The sequence below is a fragment of the Centroberyx gerrardi genome, chromosome 8, assembly GCF_048128805.1.
Source record: "Centroberyx gerrardi isolate f3 chromosome 8, fCenGer3.hap1.cur.20231027, whole genome shotgun sequence".
In the NCBI taxonomy this organism is placed as follows: domain Eukaryota; kingdom Metazoa; phylum Chordata; class Actinopteri; order Beryciformes; family Berycidae; genus Centroberyx; species Centroberyx gerrardi.
The window spans coordinates 28487960-28507855 of record NC_136004.1 but is presented as its reverse complement, the minus strand read 5'-3'; the positions used below and the strand labels follow the sequence as shown (position 1 = coordinate 28507855).

The window sequence follows — 19896 nt, the reverse complement described above, 5'->3', positions numbered from 1 at the left end:
AGACCAATTGAACTGAGTCTTGGTGGAAGTAAGTGCTGTGAGGGGAGCAGCTACTTGACTGTAGTTCCTGATGAAGCGGCGGTAGAAATTGGCGAACCCCAAAAAACTTTGAAGCTCTTTGCGGGAAGTGGGTTGTGGCCAATTGAGCACTGCCTGCACCTTGGACTCTTCCATCTGGATGCTTCCAGGCTCAACAACGAACCCCAGGAAAGATACGGTGGTGCGGTGGAACTCGCACTTCTCTGCCTTGACGTAGAGCTGGTTTTCCAGGAGACGCTCGAGGACCTTGCGGACGTGGCAAACATGTTTCTGTTCCGTCTGTGGAAAAAAACAAAACAAAAAAAACCCAGAATATCGTCTAGATAGACAAACAAGAAGCGATTGACAAAGTCTCTCAACACATCGTTCACGAGAGCCTGGAAAACTGCTGGGGCATTGGTGAGACCGAAGGGCATTACCAGGTACTCGTAGTGTCCGTTGGGGGTGTTGAATGCCGTCTTCCATTCGTCGCCCTCCCGGATTCGCCCAAGGTGGTAGGCGTTGCGGGGGTCGAGCTTGGTGAAGATGTTGGCCCCCTACAGGAGCTCGAAGGCAGAAGAGATGAGAGGTAGTGGATACCGGTTCTTAACGGTGATGTTGTTCAGTCCCCGGTAGTCAATGCAGAGGCGGAAAGACTTGTCCTTCTTGTCCACAAAAAAGAAGCCAGCGGCAGCAGGAGAGAAAGACGGTCGGATGATGCCACCGGCCAGAGCCTCCGAAATGTACTTATCTATGGCTGCTGTTTTGGGACCGGACAGGGAGTAAACACGCCCCTTGGGTGGGGCAGTGCCAGGCAGTAGCTCAATGCCACAATCATAAGGGCGGTGAGTCGGTAACCCGGTGGCTCTGGACTTACTAAAAACAAGCTTGAGGTCAAGGTACTCAGGAGGTGAAGGTACACCTCCGCACAGTGCGAGCTGACCGCGAGGGCCCCCCCGGATCATTTTTATGCACTCCTGTTATAAAATGCCCGCTGGTCACTCCGTGACGTCAGCTGGTTTACTTGTACAGGTTTAACACTCGGTTTGCTAATTGCTAACTGCCAGCTTGTTAATGGCTAGCTAGCATTATCGTTATTTTTTCTTTTCTTAAGATCATGAAATAATCATACTCTTGAGAAAACGGCACAAAGAAAATAATGCCAATGTGTTACGACCCGGCTTGGGGTAAACACCTGCGCTACAAAAAAAAGATCTAAGGGGGAAAACGAGCCGGAGATTAAAGAAGCTCCTAAGGGTGAAAGCCTTTGCACTAGTTTGCAAAAATCAACCGAAATACGAAAACCATAATGAAGAAACCAAGTGACAAGTACTAGTGCAAAACAAAGCAACAAAATTCAACATAACTCACGAAACCTTCTCCCAAATCTACTTTTGACAAAAGAAAATTGAAGGCGTTTTGCTCTTGGGAGCTTTTTAAAGCTCTGGCTCGTTTTCCCCCCTAGTTCCTTTTTGTTTTGCAGCACGGGTGTTTGCTAGAGTGATTTGGTCTGGGTATGGGAGCTGAACACACAGTAACCCACGCCGGTCACTTCCAGTTCCCCGTGCTCGTATTCTTTATTTGTTAGCTTCGGTTGCGCTTTTCGTTTTATTTAATAGCCAACCCTACACCACAGAACTTATCACGTTGCGACCCATGAGCCGGATCGTAACATAATGCACGTCTCCTCATCTCGGCCTCTGTAGTAATCAAATCTTGAAATGTATACAGTTTTTCTGGAAGAATGGATTTTCAGATATAATGCTAACAGATCAATGTACATTTTAACCATTCAGCATGGCTTTTATTCAAAGTCAAATGGCCAAAATGTACACAGATCCAAAGTGTGCTTATGGAGATTGTGGTGTTGTTACTCCACACTAGCTTGCTAGCACACTGTTTAGCCATTTGGCTATTATTTAGTATTGTTGTTTACTGAATAAATATGTAAAATTGGTACATCTGATTATGATTGTGGACCCATATTTTTTTTAATATACACCTGATAGAGCATAACAAAAATACAAAAGGCAAGATTAAATAAAGGGAATAAAAATAAATATAAGTAATAAAATGGCTTCCTTTGAAGTAAATGTATTTTTTTCTCCCCATCGACGGGGTGTGGCCTATGTGCATGGTCTCAGCCAATGAAAAAAAAGTTATCTTTTGAATTTCAAGCAACGGAATTCTCTCGATGTCAGGCGAGTATATACGTAAGACATTTCCAGGTTACAAAAGTCACAGACAGATGCAGTTTTGCTTGCTTGGTATGTCACAGTGATAAATTCAGATACTTTTCTTCATCTTTTTCTAAAATCTTTTTCCTTTTCTTAAAGACTATTTCAAAAATCCTTCCGAAGGGCTAATTTCTAACAGCCTTTTTAAAGGCTTTTTTAAAAAAAAGATTTTATTAATATCTACTCAAAGCTGCCTTCAGTTATAAGTAGACTATATTTTCTAACAACAGTCTTTCGAAGGCTGTTGTTATTATTATGTAATATCTATTTATTCAAATAATAATACCACAATATATTTAATACTATTTATAGTACCACATAAAACACTAATATATAATAGTGGTAGATCAGACGTCACTCTCACATTCACGCTCCCACTTACTCTCACTTTCACACTCCCACTCACTCTCATATTCACACTTCCACTAAATTTAGCTTGATCAATTTCCTTGCTGCGAGGCAGCAGCTCTAACCACTGTGCCATTGTGTTGCCCCTCATACCAAAACATACATTTCCTAATTTCTTTAAGCTGAAGCGCCCTTATTGTTTAACGGGGCCTCCAAGACATGTGCCCATGGGGCCTCGCCAGGGCCGGATCACGGTCCCGCAAGGCCCCCCCCCCCTCTGCCCCTGTTTTTTCCTTATGAGAAATAGGAAGGGAGAGTCCCACCTCTTGCTACATATTGACCTTTTCTGGCCAGGCTTTCCTATATGGGTGTCATTCTTACCTTCCTCCTCGCAAAATCATCCACTAGTTCATCAAAGGCTAGCTGTCTGACAAGGTCTGATTCTATAGACATAAGTGACAATGAACTATTAGCATTATAAAAATAACGATAATGCTAGCTAGCTATTAGCAACCTGGCAATTAGAAAAACCGAGTGTTAAACCTTCTATGTCTGCCTATTGTGTCATTTTTAAGCATCATTTTTATTTATAGGAGCAAACCAGCTGATGTCATGGAGTGACCAGCGGGCATTTTATAATAGTGCATAAAAATGATCCAAAATAACAAATGAAGACTCCATACCTTTTTATTTCTATTCTTTGTCTCGTTGCCTTGCACTATGAAGACACACACCCCCATTTATCATATATCATTCAATTCTGCTTGATCTCCGGCAAAGAGTAACGTTATGTAGGCTACAGTATGTGCCGAGGTGTCGGAGGGCCCTAGTGGTCAGCTTGCGCTGTATGTGCCGAGGGCCCTCAACATCCTTTGGCAGTATCGGGCCGCAGGGCCCGAGGCTTCGGAGGCCCCTGGCAGTCCGAGGCCCCGGGGCACTGGCCCCACTGGCCCGGTCCATAATCCAGCCTTGGGCCTTGCGGGACCATGATCCGGCCCTCTGAAGAGCCTATAGCTTTTTTTTTTTTTTTTAACCAAATTAAAGGAATCTCTCCAGTAATCAAGAAGTGTAATTCCAATTCATGCATTCAGAAAAAAAGCCAGTTTACACCATGCACCGCTGTACACACATTTCAAAACAGCCACAAGAAAAATGGTATAACCTGCTGGAGGGGTTTTTCTCCATGGGAAGATTGGGAACTTGTAACGCGCTTTGTAGTGTCTTAGCTTACATTAGCTTTAGGGAAGTAGGCTGCTCCAAGATAGCATGACAGAGCCAGAATTGTCAGTCAGTATTGGGATTTCACACATGTACCACTTTATTCACCTATACTTGTCAACCATACAATGCCTGGTCTCTGGCACTATGATCTCTCAACATACATGTAGATTAATATAGTTTAACATGTACCAAATCGTTACTGAAGAGACAAGGTACTCGTCAGGAGATAGATAGTACTCCACCTGCCGCTGTAACCCAGTCCCAGTAAAAACGAGGAGCGCTACCCAGTGTCTTAATCTGTTACTGCAGATCATCATAAAATTACTCGTTTCTTTCTTTTTTTTTTTTTTTCCTTTGGTGCTGTTTTATGTGTCTTGCTCTGTGCATCCAAGTCGCCTCTCCTTGCAGAGACAGACGACGCCTACAGACTGAGTCAGTGGCTGGATCGATGCACTATTTATTGGTGCAGAAGGCTCGACTGGAAACTATTCTGACAGCAACAGAGTAACTGACCGGGACACCGACAGCGTCTAATTCTGGGGTTTAACCAACCTGAGAACAGAAGCGACACGGTCCATCAGAGAAGGTAAGAGAAATGCTTTACAGTTGTATCGATTTATTTTGCATGCCGACTGAAAGACAAATAAGTATAATATTCCTATAATATTCCTGCAGGAACTTATAGTGTAACTGTGGTACTCAATAGCGTACTTAATGGTATTATTTTATCTTTTTTTGGGTAGATTAACACTATAATATTGCTACAGGGACTTGAGGTTCGTGCACGACCTGCATAGCCGTCTATATCCTGCAGCTTAGTTTTATAAAACAAAAAACAAAACTGGGGCAGTTGTTTACAAATTATAAATCTAGTTTGTAGCTGTGGTTCAGTGTCAGTCGCTGCCACCTGCTTTATAACTGTTGTCGACGATTAACAGTTTCTTCATAAAATCAGGTAAAAATAATACAGTAGGTTAAAAAATGATTGGAAATCAGGCTATATAACTTCTACCTCATAGCTGTGACACAGCAACAGCTATACGGTTTTGGCAGCAATGGCTATTTAGTTATTATTTACAACAGTTATTATTAACCAAGCTTCTCTTGGTTCTGTCCCAGCTGCAGATCATTTAACCCATGCACGGACACAGTGATGGCAAAACATATATTCATTTAACTTAAACGGTAATTTATGTCAATAAGTAGGCCAACAGGCTACTTTTCCTCTGACATAACAGTCATAACAGTGAGTTTGTCCTGTCTCTATTCTGAGATGTGAGAGAAAGGGTGACCGGGCACCCATGGGAGCTGCCTGGAAATATTAACCTACTCTCCGGATCAGAGTGATTTATTCTTAGTTCAGTCAAGCATGATATAAATAAGGAATCCCTGACCCCGCCCCCTTTCAATCTAAAAATGGTACAAAATGATTGCCTTGAATTGCATTCAGCGCCATAGTTTACTATGTTTGCTTTTATTTTTATTTTGTTATTCTGTGATGAAAAAATATCCAGCCCAGACTCACCTGGTGCAGAACAAACTATCTGATTGGCTTTATAATATCCTGAAGCTCGACACTGCATGGTCACCTGACCATCTGCCCAGTTTCCCCACAGGGATCATTCAAGGTTCTTCTAACTTAATTCAACAAACAAGCCCCAAACTTTAACCCCCCAGATGCAATGCTAATGCTAAGAAAAAAATGAAATATTAAGAAGGGACCGATACTTTCCCAGAGTCCCATCTTCCTCCTGAGCAGGGCCGGCTCTAAACCGCTGGAGGCCCTAGGCAAAATGTTCTGTGGAGACAAATCCTACCCACCATCAAGCAATAAAGACTGAATAAAAATGTAGTGTTGTAAGCATTGTATGTTTGTTACCTGTTATAAGATACGGCACATATCAAAATAAAATGTAACAAATACAAAGGTGAATGTGGCTCTCTCTACTTGTGTGGACATGAGCAGAAAATGAAGACTTTCAAGGGGGCCTCAGCCAATAAGATCCATCTTTTTCTGGGGGTGGGCCTCCCCCAAATCAGTGCTTTTGATTGGTTTTATGATCACTGGCACAAATGTATCCAAAAAGATAAGATATATATATATATTTTTAAAAGTACAAAAAATACATTAAAGGATGCTGGAGGCCCTAGGCATTTGCCTATTAATCCTATAGGGAGAACCGGTTATGCTCCTGAGACACCTAAGATATTTAGTATTAAAGGTATCACATGATTCAAGGTTTTACATTCCTTCTCCTAATCTAACAATGGCATCTTGATCTCAGACAGCTGGCAGCCTCCGACAGTCACTGAGGAAACATCATGAGCTGCGGGGTAAAGGGCTATCTGAAGACTAAAGAGGGGAAACTCATGGCAGTCTGGGACGAGCAGTTGCAAGTCAGAGATGTCCAAGTGGAAAATAAAAAAGCAGGTATAATAACTTCTTCTTCGGTGGTACATGCCTATAGTTTGCGATCGGGCTCTGAAATTAACACCCGCCACCCACCAAATGTGGGTAAATTGTTGGTTACCCACTGTGCGGGTAGGTTTTTTGTATTATTTTAACCAATATAATATAATAATAATAATAATATAATATATAATATTTTTTTAATAAAATGTTAAATTTCTATAATTGGATATGGTTGCAAATTTGAATGTGGCATTGGTAGCATTGGCCACAGGTGCTGTGCCAGTTTGATCGACAGTCAAGACTTGTCTCTCTTGGTGTTAGTAACCTAATGGCCAATTAACAAGAGCGTCAATCAAAAAATGACCCTAAAATGATGTTATAAGAGTCTGTGTTTCATTCTAGTGTTTTCCGCATCCAGTCTCATGCACAGAAATGTCTTATGGGTTGTCATCTTATAACGGCAAAACTCAAAGTCGGTCTGCACATCGTTCTCACTCCACCGCAGTAAAAACACGGTGGAGCGAGACCGACTTTTGAGTTTTGCAGCTGAATCCTTGTCCAGCATGAGTGGAAGAGGTGGATGTGTGTCACTTTAATCCACCCACTGTCACCTGATGATGTCACCAAAAACCACTTTGTTCAGTATGAAGGGCGACGTGACGCTCCACACCAAACCCGTCCATGAATAAATAAAAATATCCTGAATGCCATGTATGTCCTTAGATACTGTAGCACTCCATGCAGTGAGGAGCAATCTCTGATTTTAAAGGGAAATATAATATTGTGCCACATTCAGTCATTCACACATAAACTAAACTTACTTCTCTCTTTTACAGTGACTGTGCACAGATGGACTATGAAAGATGGAGCTTCAAAATTTGCTTTCAGTTTCAGCGAATCTTGCTTTGTCTGCTGCAAACCAGATGGTCCAGTGCAGGTAAATATGAACCTTTATTAAAGCAACTGTTTAATTCTTCTTCAGTGGGAACAATGTGGAGGTCAGAATAAGACATTAGAAACTGGAAAAACAAATCTGTGAAATTCCTTCCTGTGACATGGATACTAAATTCAAAGCCTATGCAAATACAGCAGTTTTTGTTATTTCACGTTGAATGTTTCTTGTTGAAAGTTAATACAATTTGAATGTTAAAACTCATCGGAGGTGATCATCTGAAGGCCCTTCAGATGTTAAAACCCCCCCGAAATAACACGTCTGACGGTGATGACACAAACCAAGCGATGATATGAAAAACTTATTTTGTGAAGAAATGGTAAAATCAAGAGGTTGCACTGAAACACTGCTCAGTAGCTGAGAACTGGTTTATATCTTAACATGTAATATTGTCGTGGTTATGTTGTGGCTAGCTGTTGTACAGCAGGAATCAATGGAGGCGAGGCACATGCCACAACAAGGGGGGAGCTGTTATGTTCCGACAGGCTTTACTTGGCAAACTTTTACAGTTAGAGAGTTACCTCAATGATGATGATTACAGATGGAAATGGTCAGGCTTGTCTTACTGCTACAACCGGGCGCAGACGGAGACGGGAGCTCGACATCTAGTACACAGGGCAGACAGTAGACAACTAACAAAGGGGAGGGGGAGAGGGACAAATATAAAGGGGTCTCCGCGATGCCCAGCAGCCTATCAAAATACATGAAACATTAACATGGCCGAATGAACTGTAGAACTACACCAATCCACGTTACAATATTTTACTTTTTCAAAATTAAAAGCTGTTTCATCCAATCATTATGTGTTTTGTGTGTCCACAGTACATTAAGGTCACTGGAAAAACTGGAATCAGCGATGAAGAGAAACCGCATTATCTGTTCGAATGGAAAAACGTAGGGAACGGCACGTTCCGTGGCTTGCAATCTGTGGCCGAACCCAAGAAACATCTCTCCATCAATGATGAAGACCAAGTCATCCTCAGTTCAAACAGTCAGGAGGTTGTTACTTTCCAACTCTTAGATGGGAATCAGAATGAAATGTCTCTTACTAATATTACATTGTGTAATTGTTGGGGAAAATGACTATGGACGACTAAGGACTTTGTCTCAACGTTCATTTGCCAACATACAGTATATTTTCACAGGTTTTCAACATTGTGCACGCCGTCCTATCAACATTTTATTCAATGTTGAGATATTTGTGAACACAAGTATGTCTTTTAATCCCAGAGAATAAAGCTGTGAATATTCTGTCACTCATGCTATTTTATACTCACTTGATTATTACTAGGTTTGATACAGTAAGGCAGACACTATTAACTTCCTTTGGCATTGCTGTGCAACATGCTACTAGCTATCACTGCTGTTTTGACTCATCTGATTCTGTTATAAACATACTTTCTTTTCTCGTTACTGTCTGTATAGAGGTTATTTTTTGCAGTTGGGCAGAAATAGCAGAATATTTTTGTATTATATCACCAAATGTTTATTTTTCACATATTGTATCACATTCACAAATGATTTCTTCTACCTGTTCTTAAATAGTATTTTGTAATTGTTGAAAACTCTTCCTACTGAAAGCAGCTACATTTAACTTGTTGTGCACCTTATAACTGATGTACCTTCCCACAGTGTCTAGAAAAACTAACATTTATACCCATCAAAGAGGAGTTGTATGGCATGAAAATGGAAGATTACTGAATTTTTGTGAAAATGTTCTGAACAGGTGATTTCAAATGTGTTTGTACAAAGCTTTAATGCAGGAGGACAATTGTTTTTGTATAAATTGTTTGCCTTTTCATGTCTTGAGGGGATTGCTGGTGGTGGAAATGGAAAGCTTGTAGATTTCATGTGTCTTTTTCAGTTACCAGAGAGCAAATGTTGTAATTTTTATGCTGACACAATGTAATGTTACAGGAAAAAATAAACCTGATACTCCCTTTTCATTAACCAGGTGTATATCCATTAGGAGTTTTCTACCTGATGATGTCCAAATGCTTTTACAGGAATATAGTTGTACCATCATCAGATCTAGGAGGGGAAGAGGGGAGGGAGGGCTGGCAGTCAATGATTTTCTCTGCACACTGCGCTGTAGTTTACGCTTAGAGCATGATGAAGCAGAGCTCAAAGCCATATATACTGTATATAGGCTATATAAGCTTTGTTAGAGTGATTGTCAGGATCCGTACCCAGGGCTCAAATGCAGACACGCAGACGGGGAATACAGTTCAAAACGTCTTTACTGAAGGAATAGGCAGGTACAGGGTCGTAGGCAGGCACAGGTCATACACGGGTGGTCACAAGGCACAGTACCAGTAGGAGTAGGCAATCAGGTAGTCCAAAGATCAGGCAGGGTCAGAACCAGGCAGATAATATGTACAGGCAGAGCAAAACAGGTAAGGCGGGAACGAACTAGATAGAAGCTAGGACAATCTGACAGAGACTGAAGGGAGAGTGGGTAATATCCTATATATTACCCACTCTCCCTTCAGTCTGTGCCAGATTGCAAGACTAACTGGCAGATGAGCTGAGACAGGAACTGGTGAGGTGAAAACCAGGACTGGAGCAGAGCTGATCAGGATGATCAACCAGCTCGAGTCGTGACAGTACTCCTGCTCTTGAGCGGAATGAACCACTCTCTCAATTCCCCACTGGACTGCAGCGATGACACACTCAGCGGGCAGGATGGGTTCTGGAGAGGAAGGAGAGTCAGAGCATCTTTGTTTACCATTCTTTCCTACCGACCCGGCTCCAAGAACAAAGTTAAACCAGCCAAAGAACAGAGCCCAGCAAGCCTGACGGGAGTTGAGACGCATGGCCGTCTTACTGTCATTGGGTTCAAGCTGTGATGACTTGAGTTAATGATATTGAATGCCAGTGCTTTCTAAATGAGCACATGGTGCAGCCAGTGATATATGAAGGGATTTGTGTGTAGAGTTTTTCACAAAAAGTTCAACAAATCTTAATCATGTGTGGAAACAGGGGAATAGTGTTTATAGTTTTGGGAAATGGGTCTGTCTTTTGGTAGATGGCATCATGGTTTGGGATGTTTAGTTAATAGGCCCAGTTATAGTGTGTAAGCGATCGAGAAAAACTGTAATGCACTCCAGGTTCTTCTGGTCGGTCCTAGACAATAAACGGCTGCTCAGCACCCTCCAGTGTCTCCACTCCTTCAGGGCTAGCCGAACTGCTAGGAGCTCCCAGTTGCCGATGTCATAGTTCCTCTCAGTGGGGTTGAGGCGATGAGAGAACAAGGCACAGGGATGGAGCTTATTGTCAGAGGGAAAGCGCTGGGAAAGGATGGCGCCAACGCCCACGTCCGAAGCGTCGACCTCCACCACAAACTGTAGAGTGGGATCTGGCAGGGTCAGGATAGGAGCAGAGGTGAAACGACGTCTGAGGCTAGTGAAAGCAGCAGGAGACCAATTGAACTGAGTCTTGGTGGAAGTAAGTGCTGTGAGGGGAGCAGCTACTTGACTGTAGTTCCTGATGAAGCGGCGGTAGAAATTGGCGAACCCCAAAAAACTTTGAAGCTCTTTGCGGGAAGTGGGTTGTGGCCAATTGAGCACTGCCTGCACCTTGGACTCTTCCATCTGGATGCTTCCAGGCTCAACAACGAACCCCAGGAAAGATACGGTGGTGCGGTGGAACTCGCACTTCTCTGCCTTGACGTAGAGCTGGTTTTCCAGGAGACGCTCGAGGACCTTGCGGACGTGGCAAACATGTTTCTGTTCCGTCTGTGGAAAAAAACAAAACAAAAAAAACCCAGAATATCGTCTAGATAGACAAACAAGAAGCGATTGACAAAGTCTCTCAACACATCGTTCACGAGAGCCTGGAAAACTGCTGGGGCATTGGTGAGACCGAAGGGCATTACCAGGTACTCGTAGTGTCCGTTGGGGGTGTTGAATGCCGTCTTCCATTCGTCGCCCTCCCGGATTCGCCCAAGGTGGTAGGCGTTGCGGGGGTCGAGCTTGGTGAAGATGTTGGCCCCCTACAGGAGCTCGAAGGCAGAAGAGATGAGAGGTAGTGGATACCGGTTCTTAACGGTGATGTTGTTCAGTCCCCGGTAGTCAATGCAGAGGTGGAAAGACTTGTCCTTCTTGTCCACAAAAAAGAAGCCAGCGGCAGCAGGAGAGGAAGACGGTCGGATGATGCCACCGGCCAGAGCCTCCGAAATGTACTTATCTATGGCTGCTGTTTTGGGACCGGACAGGGAGTAAACACGCCCCTTGGGTGGGGCAGTGCCAGGCAGTAGCTCAATGCCACAGTCATAAGGGCGGTGAGTCGGTAACCCGGTGGCTCTGGACTTACTAAAAACAAGCTTGAGGTCAAGGTACTCAGGAGGTCAAGGTACACCTCCGCACAGTGCGAGCTGACCGCGAGGGCCCCCCCGGATCATTTTTATGCACTCCTGTTATAAAATGCCCGCTGGTCACTCCGTGACGTCAGCTGGTTTACTTGTACAGGTTTAACACTCGGTTTGCTAATTGCTAACTGCCAGCTTGTTAATGGCTAGCTAGCATTATCGTTATTTTTTCTTTTCTTAAGATCATGAAATAATCATACTCTTGAGAAAACGGCACAAAGAAAATAATGCCAATGTGTTACGACCCGGCTTGGGGTAAACACCTGCGCTACAAAAAAAAGATCTAAGGGGGAAAACGAGCCGGAGATTAAAGAAGCTCCTAAGGGTGAAAGCCTTTGCACTAGTTTGCAAAAATCAACCGAAATACGAAAACCATAATGAAGAAACCAAGTGACAAGTACTAGTGCAAAACAAAGCAACAAAATTCAACATAACTCACGAAACCTTCTCCCAAATCTACTTTTGACAAAAGAAAATTGAAGGCGTTTTGCTCTTGGGAGCTTTTTAAAGCTCTGGCTCGTTTTCCCCCCTAGTTCCTTTTTGTTTTGCAGCACGGGTGTTTGCTAGAGTGATTTGGTCTGGGTATGGGAGCTGAACACACAGTAACCCACGCCGGTCACTTCCAGTTCCCCGTGCTCGTATTCTTTATTTGTTAGCTTCGGTTGCGCTTTTCGTTTTATTTAATAGCCAACCCTACACCACAGAACTTATCACGTTGCGACCCATGAGCCGGATCGTAACATAATGCACGTCTCCTCATCTCGGCCTCTGTAGTAATCAAATCTTGAAATGTATACAGTTTTTCTGGAAGAATGGATTTTCAGATATAATGCTAACAGATCAATGTACATTTTAACCATTCAGCATGGCTTTTATTCAAAGTCAAATGGCCAAAATGTACACAGATCCAAAGTGTGCTTATGGAGATTGTGGTGTTGTTACTCCACACTAGCTTGCTAGCACACTGTTTAGCCATTTGGCTATTATTTAGTATTGTTGTTTACTGAATAAATATGTAAAATTGGTACATCTGATTATGATTGTGGACCCATATTTTTTTTAATATACACCTGATAGAGCATAACAAAAATACAAAAGGCAAGATTAAATAAAGGGAATAAAAATAAATATAAGTAATAAAATGGCTTCCTTTGAAGTAAATGTATTTTTTTCTCCCCATCGACGGGGTGTGGCCTATGTGCATGGTCTCAGCCAATGAAAAAAAAGTTATCTTTTGAATTTCAAGCAACGGAATTCTCTCGATGTCAGGCGAGTATATACGTAAGACATTTCCAGGTTACAAAAGTCACAGACAGATGCAGTTTTGCTTGCTTGGTATGTCACAGTGATAAATTCAGATACTTTTCTTCATCTTTTTCTAAAATCTTTTTCCTTTTCTTAAAGACTATTTCAAAAATCCTTCCGAAGGGCTAATTTCTAACAGCCTTTTTAAAGGCTTTTTTAAAAAAAAGATTTTATTAATATCTACTCAAAGCTGCCTTCAGTTATAAGTAGACTATATTTTCTAACAACAGTCTTTCGAAGGCTGTTGTTATTATTATGTAATATCTATTTATTCAAATAATAATACCACAATATATTTAATACTATTTATAGTACCACATAAAACACTAATATATAATAGTGGTAGATCAGACGTCACTCTCACATTCACGCTCCCACTTACTCTCACTTTCACACTCCCACTCACTCTCATATTCACACTTCCACTAAATTTAGCTTGATCAATTTCCTTGCTGCGAGGCAGCAGCTCTAACCACTGTGCCATTGTGTTGCCCCTCATACCAAAACATACATTTCCTAATTTCTTTAAGCTGAAGCGCCCTTATTGTTTAACGGGGCCTCCAAGACATGTGCCCATGGGGCCTCGCCAGGGCCGGATCACGGTCCCGCAAGGCCCCCCCCCCCTCTGCCCCTGTTTTTTCCTTATGAGAAATAGGAAGGGAGAGTCCCACCTCTTGCTACATATTGACCTTTTCTGGCCAGGCTTTCCTATATGGGTGTCATTCTTACCTTCCTCCTCGCAAAATCATCCACTAGTTCATCAAAGGCTAGCTGTCTGACAAGGTCTGATTCTATAGACATAAGTGACAATGAACTATTAGCATTATAAAAATAACGATAATGCTAGCTAGCTATTAGCAACCTGGCAATTAGAAAAACCGAGTGTTAAACCTTCTATGTCTGCCTATTGTGTCATTTTTAAGCATCATTTTTATTTATAGGAGCAAACCAGCTGATGTCATGGAGTGACCAGCGGGCATTTTATAATAGTGCATAAAAATGATCCAAAATAACAAATGAAGACTCCATACCTTTTTATTTCTATTCTTTGTCTCGTTGCCTTGCACTATGAAGACACACACCCCCACTTATCATATATCATTCAATTCTGCTTGATCTCCGGCAAAGAGTAACGTTATGTAGGCTACAGTATGTGCCGAGGTGTCGGAGGGCCCTAGTGGTCAGCTTGCGCTGTATGTGCCGAGGGCCCTGGTGTTCAACATCCTTTGGCAGTATCGGGCCGCAGGGCCCGAGGCTTCGGAGGCCCCTGGCAGTCCGAGGCCCCGGGGCACTGGCCCCACTGGCCCGGTCCATAATCCAGCCTTGGGCCTTGCGGGACCATGATCCGGCCCTCTGAAGAGCCTATAGCTTTTTTTTTTTTTTTTAACCAAATTAAAGGAATCTCTCCAGTAATCAAGAAGTGTAATTCCAATTCATGCATTCAGAAAAAAAGCCAGTTTACACCATGCACCGCTGTACACACATTTCAAAACAGCCACAAGAAAAATGGTATAACCTGCTGGAGGGGTTTTTCTCCATGGGAAGATTGGGAACTTGTAACGCGCTTTGTAGTGTCTTAGCTTACATTAGCTTTAGGGAAGTAGGCTGCTCCTAGATAACATGACAGAGCCAGAATTGTCAGTCAGTATTGGGATTTCACACATGTACCACTTTATTCACCTATACTTGTCAACCATACAATGCCTGGTCTCTGGCACTATGATCTCTCAACATACATGTAGATTAATATAGTTTAACATGTACCAAATCGTTACTGAAGAGACAAGCTACTCGTCAGGAGATAGATAGTACTCCACCTGCCGCTGTAACCCAGTCCCAGTAAAAACGAGGAGCGCTACCCAGTGTCTTAATCTGTTACTGCAGATCATCATAAAATTACTCGTTTCTTTCTTTTTTTTTTTTTTTCCTTTGGTGCTGTTTTATGTGTCTTGCTCTGTGCATCCAAGTCGCCTCTCCTTGCAGAGACAGACGACGCCTACAGACTGAGTCAGTGGCTGGATCGATGCACTATTTATTGGTGCAGAAGGCTCGACTGGAAACTATTCTGACAGCAACAGAGTAACTGACCGGGACACCGACAGCGTCTAATTCTGGGGTTTAACCAACCTGAGAACAGAAGCGACACGGTCCATCAGAGAAGGTAAGAGAAATGCTTTACAGTTGTATCGATTTATTTTGCATGCCGACTGAAAGACAAATAAGTATAATATTCCTATAATATTCCTGCAGGAACTTATAGTGTAACTGTGGTACTCAATAGCGTACTTAATGGTATTATTTTATCTTTTTTTGGGTAGATTAACACTATAATATTGCTACAGGGACTTGAGGTTCGTGCACGACCTGCATAGCCGTCTATATCCTGCAGCTTAGTTTTATAAAACAAAAAACAAAACTGGGGCAGTTGTTTACAAATTATAAATCTAGTTTGTAGCTGTGGTTCAGTGTCAGTCGCTGCCACCTGCTTTATAACTGTTGTCGACGATTAACAGTTTCTTCATAAAATCAGGTAAAAATAAAAAAGTAGGTTAACAAATGATTGGAAATCAGGCTATATAACTTCTACCTCATAGCTGTGACACAGCAACAGCTATACGGTTTTGGCAGCAATGGCTATTTAGTTATTATTTACAACAGTTATTATTAACCAAGCTTCTCTTGGTTCTGTCCCAGCTGCAGATCATTTAACCCATGCACGGACACAGAGTGATGGCAAAACATATATTCATTTAACTTAAACGGTAATTTATGTCAATAAACAGGCTACTTTTCCTCTGACATAACAGTCATAACAGTGAGTTTGTCCTGTCTCTATTCTGTGATGTGAGAGAAAGGGTGACCGGGCACCCATGGGAGCTGCCTGGAAATATTAACCTACTCTCCGGATCAGAGTGATTTATTCTTAGTTCAGTCAAGCATGATATAAATAAGGAATCCCTGACCCCGCCCCCTTTCAATCTAAAAATGGTACAAAATGATTGCCTTGAATTGCATTCAGCGCCATAGTTTACTATGTTTGCTTTTATTTTTATTTTGTTATTCTGTGATGAAAAAATATCCAGCCCAGACTCACCTGGTGCAGAACAAACTATCTGATTGGCTTTATAATATCCTGAAGCTAGACACTGCATGGTCACCTGACCATCTGCCCAGTTTCCCCACAGGGATCATTCAAGGTTCTTCTAACTTAATTCAACAAACAAGCCCTGTTTTTTTCAGTATTAAGAAGGGACCGATACTTTCCCAGAGTCCCATCTTCCTCCTGAGCAGGGCCGGCTCTAAACCGCTGGAGGCCCTAGGCAAAATGTTCTGTGGAGACAAATCCTACCCACCATCAAGCAATAAAGACTGAATAAAAATGTAGTGTTTAAAGCATTGTATGTTTGTTACCTGTTATAAGATACGGCACATATCAAAATAAAATGTAACAAATACAAAGGTGAATGTGGCTCTCTCTACTTGTGTGGACATGAGCAGAAAATGAAGACTTTCAAGGGGGCCTCAGCCAATAAGATCCATCTTTTTCTGGGGGTGGGCCTCCCCCAAATCAGTGCTTTTGATTGGTTTTATGATCACTGGCACGAATGTATCCAAAAAGATAAGATATATATATATATTTTTAAAAGTACAAAAAATACATTAAAGGATGCTGGAGGCCCTAGGCATTTGCCTATTAATCCTATAGGGAGAACCGGTTATGCTCCTGAGACACCTAAGATATTTAGTATTAAAGGTATCACATGATTCAAGGTTTTACATTCCTTCTCCTAATCTAACAATGGCATCTTGATCTCAGACAGCTGGCAGCCTCCGACAGTCACTGAGGAAACATCATGAGCTGCGGGGTAAAGGGCTATCTGAAGACTAAAGAGGGGAAACTCATGGCAGTCTGGGACGAGCAGTTGCAAGTCAGAGATGTCCAAGTGGAAAATAAAAAAGCAGGTATAATAACTTCTTCTTCGGTGGTACATGCCTATAGTTTGCGATCGGGCTCTGAAATTAACACCCGCCACCCACCAAATGTGGGTAAATTGTTGGTTACCCACTGTGCGGGTAGGTTTTTTGTATTATTTTAACCAATATTTTTTTAATAAAATGTTAAATTTCTATAATTGGATATGGTTGCAAATTTGAATGTGGCATTGGTACCATTGGCCACAGGTGCTGTGCCAGTTTGATCGACAGTCAAGACTTGTCTCTCTTGGTGTTAGTAACCTAATGGCCAATTAACAAGAGCGTCAATCAAAAAATGACACTAAAATGATGTTATAAGAGTCTGTGTTTCATTCTAGTGTTTTCCGCATCCAGCCTCATGCACAGAAATGTCTTATGGGTTGTCATCTTATAACGGCAAAACTCAAAGTCGGTCTGCACATCGTTCTCACTCCACCGCAGTACAAACACGGTGGAGCGAGACCGACTTTTGAGTTTTGCAGCTGAATCCTTGTCCAGCATGAGTGGAAGAGGTGGATGTGTGTCACTTTAATCCACCCACTGTCACCTGATGATGTCACCAAAAACCACTTTGTTCAGTATGAAGGGCGACGTGACGCTCCACACCAAACCCGTCCATGAATAAATAAAAATATCCTGAATGCCATGTATGTCCTTAGATACTGTAGCACTCCATGCAGTGAGGAGCAATCTCTGATTTTAAAGGGAAATATAATATTGTGCCACATTCAGTCATTCACACATAAACTAAACTTACTTCTCTCTTTTACAGTGACTGTGCACAGATGGACTATGAAAGATGGAGCTTCAAAATTTGCTTTCAGTTTCAGCGAATCTTGCTTTGTCTGCTGCAAACCAGATGGTCCAGTGCAGGTAAATATGAACCTTTATTAAAGCAACTGTTTAATTCTTCTTCAGTGGGAACAATGTGGAGGTCAGAATAAGGCATTAGAAACTGGAAAAACAAATCTGTGAAATTCCTTCCTGTGACATGGATACTAAATTCAAAGCCTATGCAAATACAGCAGTTTTTGTTATTTCACATCGAATGTTTCTTGTTGAAAGTTAATACAATTTGAATGTTAAAACTCATCGGAGGTGATCATCTGAAGGCCCTTCAGATGTTAAACCAGTACACAGGGCAGACAGTAGACAACTAACAAAGGGGAGGGGGAGAGGGACAAATATAAAGGGGTCTCCGCTATGCCCAGCAGCCTATCAAAATACATGAAACATTAACATGGCCGAATGAACTGTAGAACTACACCAATCCACGTTACAATATTTTACTTTTTCAAAATTAAAAGCTGTTTCATCCAATCATTATGTGTTTTGTGTGTCCACAGTACATTAAGGTCACTGGAAAAACTGGAATCAGCGATGAAGAGAAACCGCATTATCTGTTCGAATGGAAAAACGTAGGGAACGGCACGTTCCGTGGCTTGCAATCTGTGGCCGAACCCAAGAAACATCTCTCCATCAATGATGAAGACCAAGTCATCCTCAGTTCAAACAGTCAGGAGGTTGTTACTTTCCAACTCTTAGATGGGAATCAGAATGAAATGTTTCTTACTGATATTACATTGTGTAATTGTTGGGGAAAATGACTATGGACGACTAAGGACTTTGTCTCAACGTTCATTTGCCAACATACAGTATATTTTCACAGGTTTTCAACATTGTGCACGCCGTCCTATCAACATTTTATTCAATGTTGAGATATTTGTGAACACAAGTATGTCTTTTAATCCCAGAGAATAAAGCTGTGAATATTCTGTCACTCATGCTATTTTATACTCACTTGATTATTACTAGGTTTGATACAGTAAGGCAGACACTATTAACTTCCTTTGGCATTGCTGTGCAACATGCTACTAGCTATCACTGCTGTTTTGACTCATCTGATTCTGTTATAAACATACTTTCTTTTCTCGTTACTGTCTGTATAGAGGTTATTTTTTGCAGTTGGGCAGAAATAGCAGAATATTTTTGTATTATATCACCAAATGTTTATTTTTCACATATTGTATCACATTCACAAATGATTTCTTCTACCTGTTCTTAAATAGTATTTTGTAATTGTTGAAAACTGTTCCTACTGAAAGCAGCTACATTTAACTTGTTGTGCACCTTATAACTGATGTACCTTCCCACAGTGTCTAGAAAAACTAACATTTATACCCGTCAAAGAGGAGTTGTACGGCATGAAAATGGAAGATTACTGAATTTTTGTGAAAATGTTCTGAACAGGTGATTTCAAATGTGTTTGTACAAAGCTTTAATGCAGGAGGACAATTGTTTTTGTATAAATTGTTTGCCTTTTCATGTCTTGAGGGGATTGCTGGTGGTGGAAATGGAAAGCTTGTAGATTTCATGTGTCTTTTTCAGTTACCAGAGAGATTCTTCAAATGTTTTACACTCATTTCTATGCTGACACAATGTAATGTTACAGAAAAAAATAAACCTGATACTCTCTTTTCATTAACCAGGTGTATATCCATTATGAGTTTTCTACCTGATGATGTCCAAATGCTTTTACAAGAATACAGTCATGTATGACTCTCACTGAGAGTTATTTTTAGTTCTGGTTAGGACTAGGGTTAGGTTACATTAAGATTACAGTAAGATGTAGGTAGTAGTGAGCTCCAAAATATTTCAACAGTTTAGTACTTACTTTAAATATAAAAGGATGCATTTCGAGGTAGACGAGTAAAGTAAAGTAAAATCTGATTTGATGATTTGAAGGTATTTTCAGCCTTATCAGATAAACAGTAAAAGACATCCAACATTTTTTGCATACCCATTTCAAACTGCCACTGGTATTTGAACAGATGGTTAAACTTAAAAAAATATATATTGTTATTTTTAAAAAATGCATTCAAAATTCTGATTTTCAGAAGTCATAAAAGCTGCATTTTTAGTAACCTTTAATAACTTTGGTATGAAGGGCCTTCTTGAGTCTCCCTCTCCTTGGGATTGATTTGGATTCTCATTGGCCGGTGTATAATGCAGAGAGATGGGAAGTTGTGTCTATATAGCTGCTGCTACTGCATGAGAA

General features: G+C 41.5%; 2 long non-coding RNA genes across 2 annotated transcripts; both read left to right on the top strand.

Moving 5' to 3' along the window:
• Positions 1–4277: 4277 nt before the first annotated feature.
• On the top strand, positions 4278–8485 carry LOC144539644 (uncharacterized). Its single transcript, XR_013505068.1, has 4 exons — positions 4278–4410; positions 6110–6255; positions 7074–7174; positions 8012–8485. It is a non-coding gene; the product is annotated as an uncharacterized LOC144539644 (long non-coding RNA).
• Positions 8486–14891: 6406 nt separating this feature from the next.
• On the top strand, positions 14892–19339 carry LOC139916171 (uncharacterized). Its single transcript, XR_011784843.2, has 4 exons — positions 14892–15024; positions 16681–16826; positions 17611–17711; positions 18185–19339. It is a non-coding gene; the product is annotated as an uncharacterized LOC139916171 (long non-coding RNA).
• Positions 19340–19896: the final 557 nt, after the last annotated feature.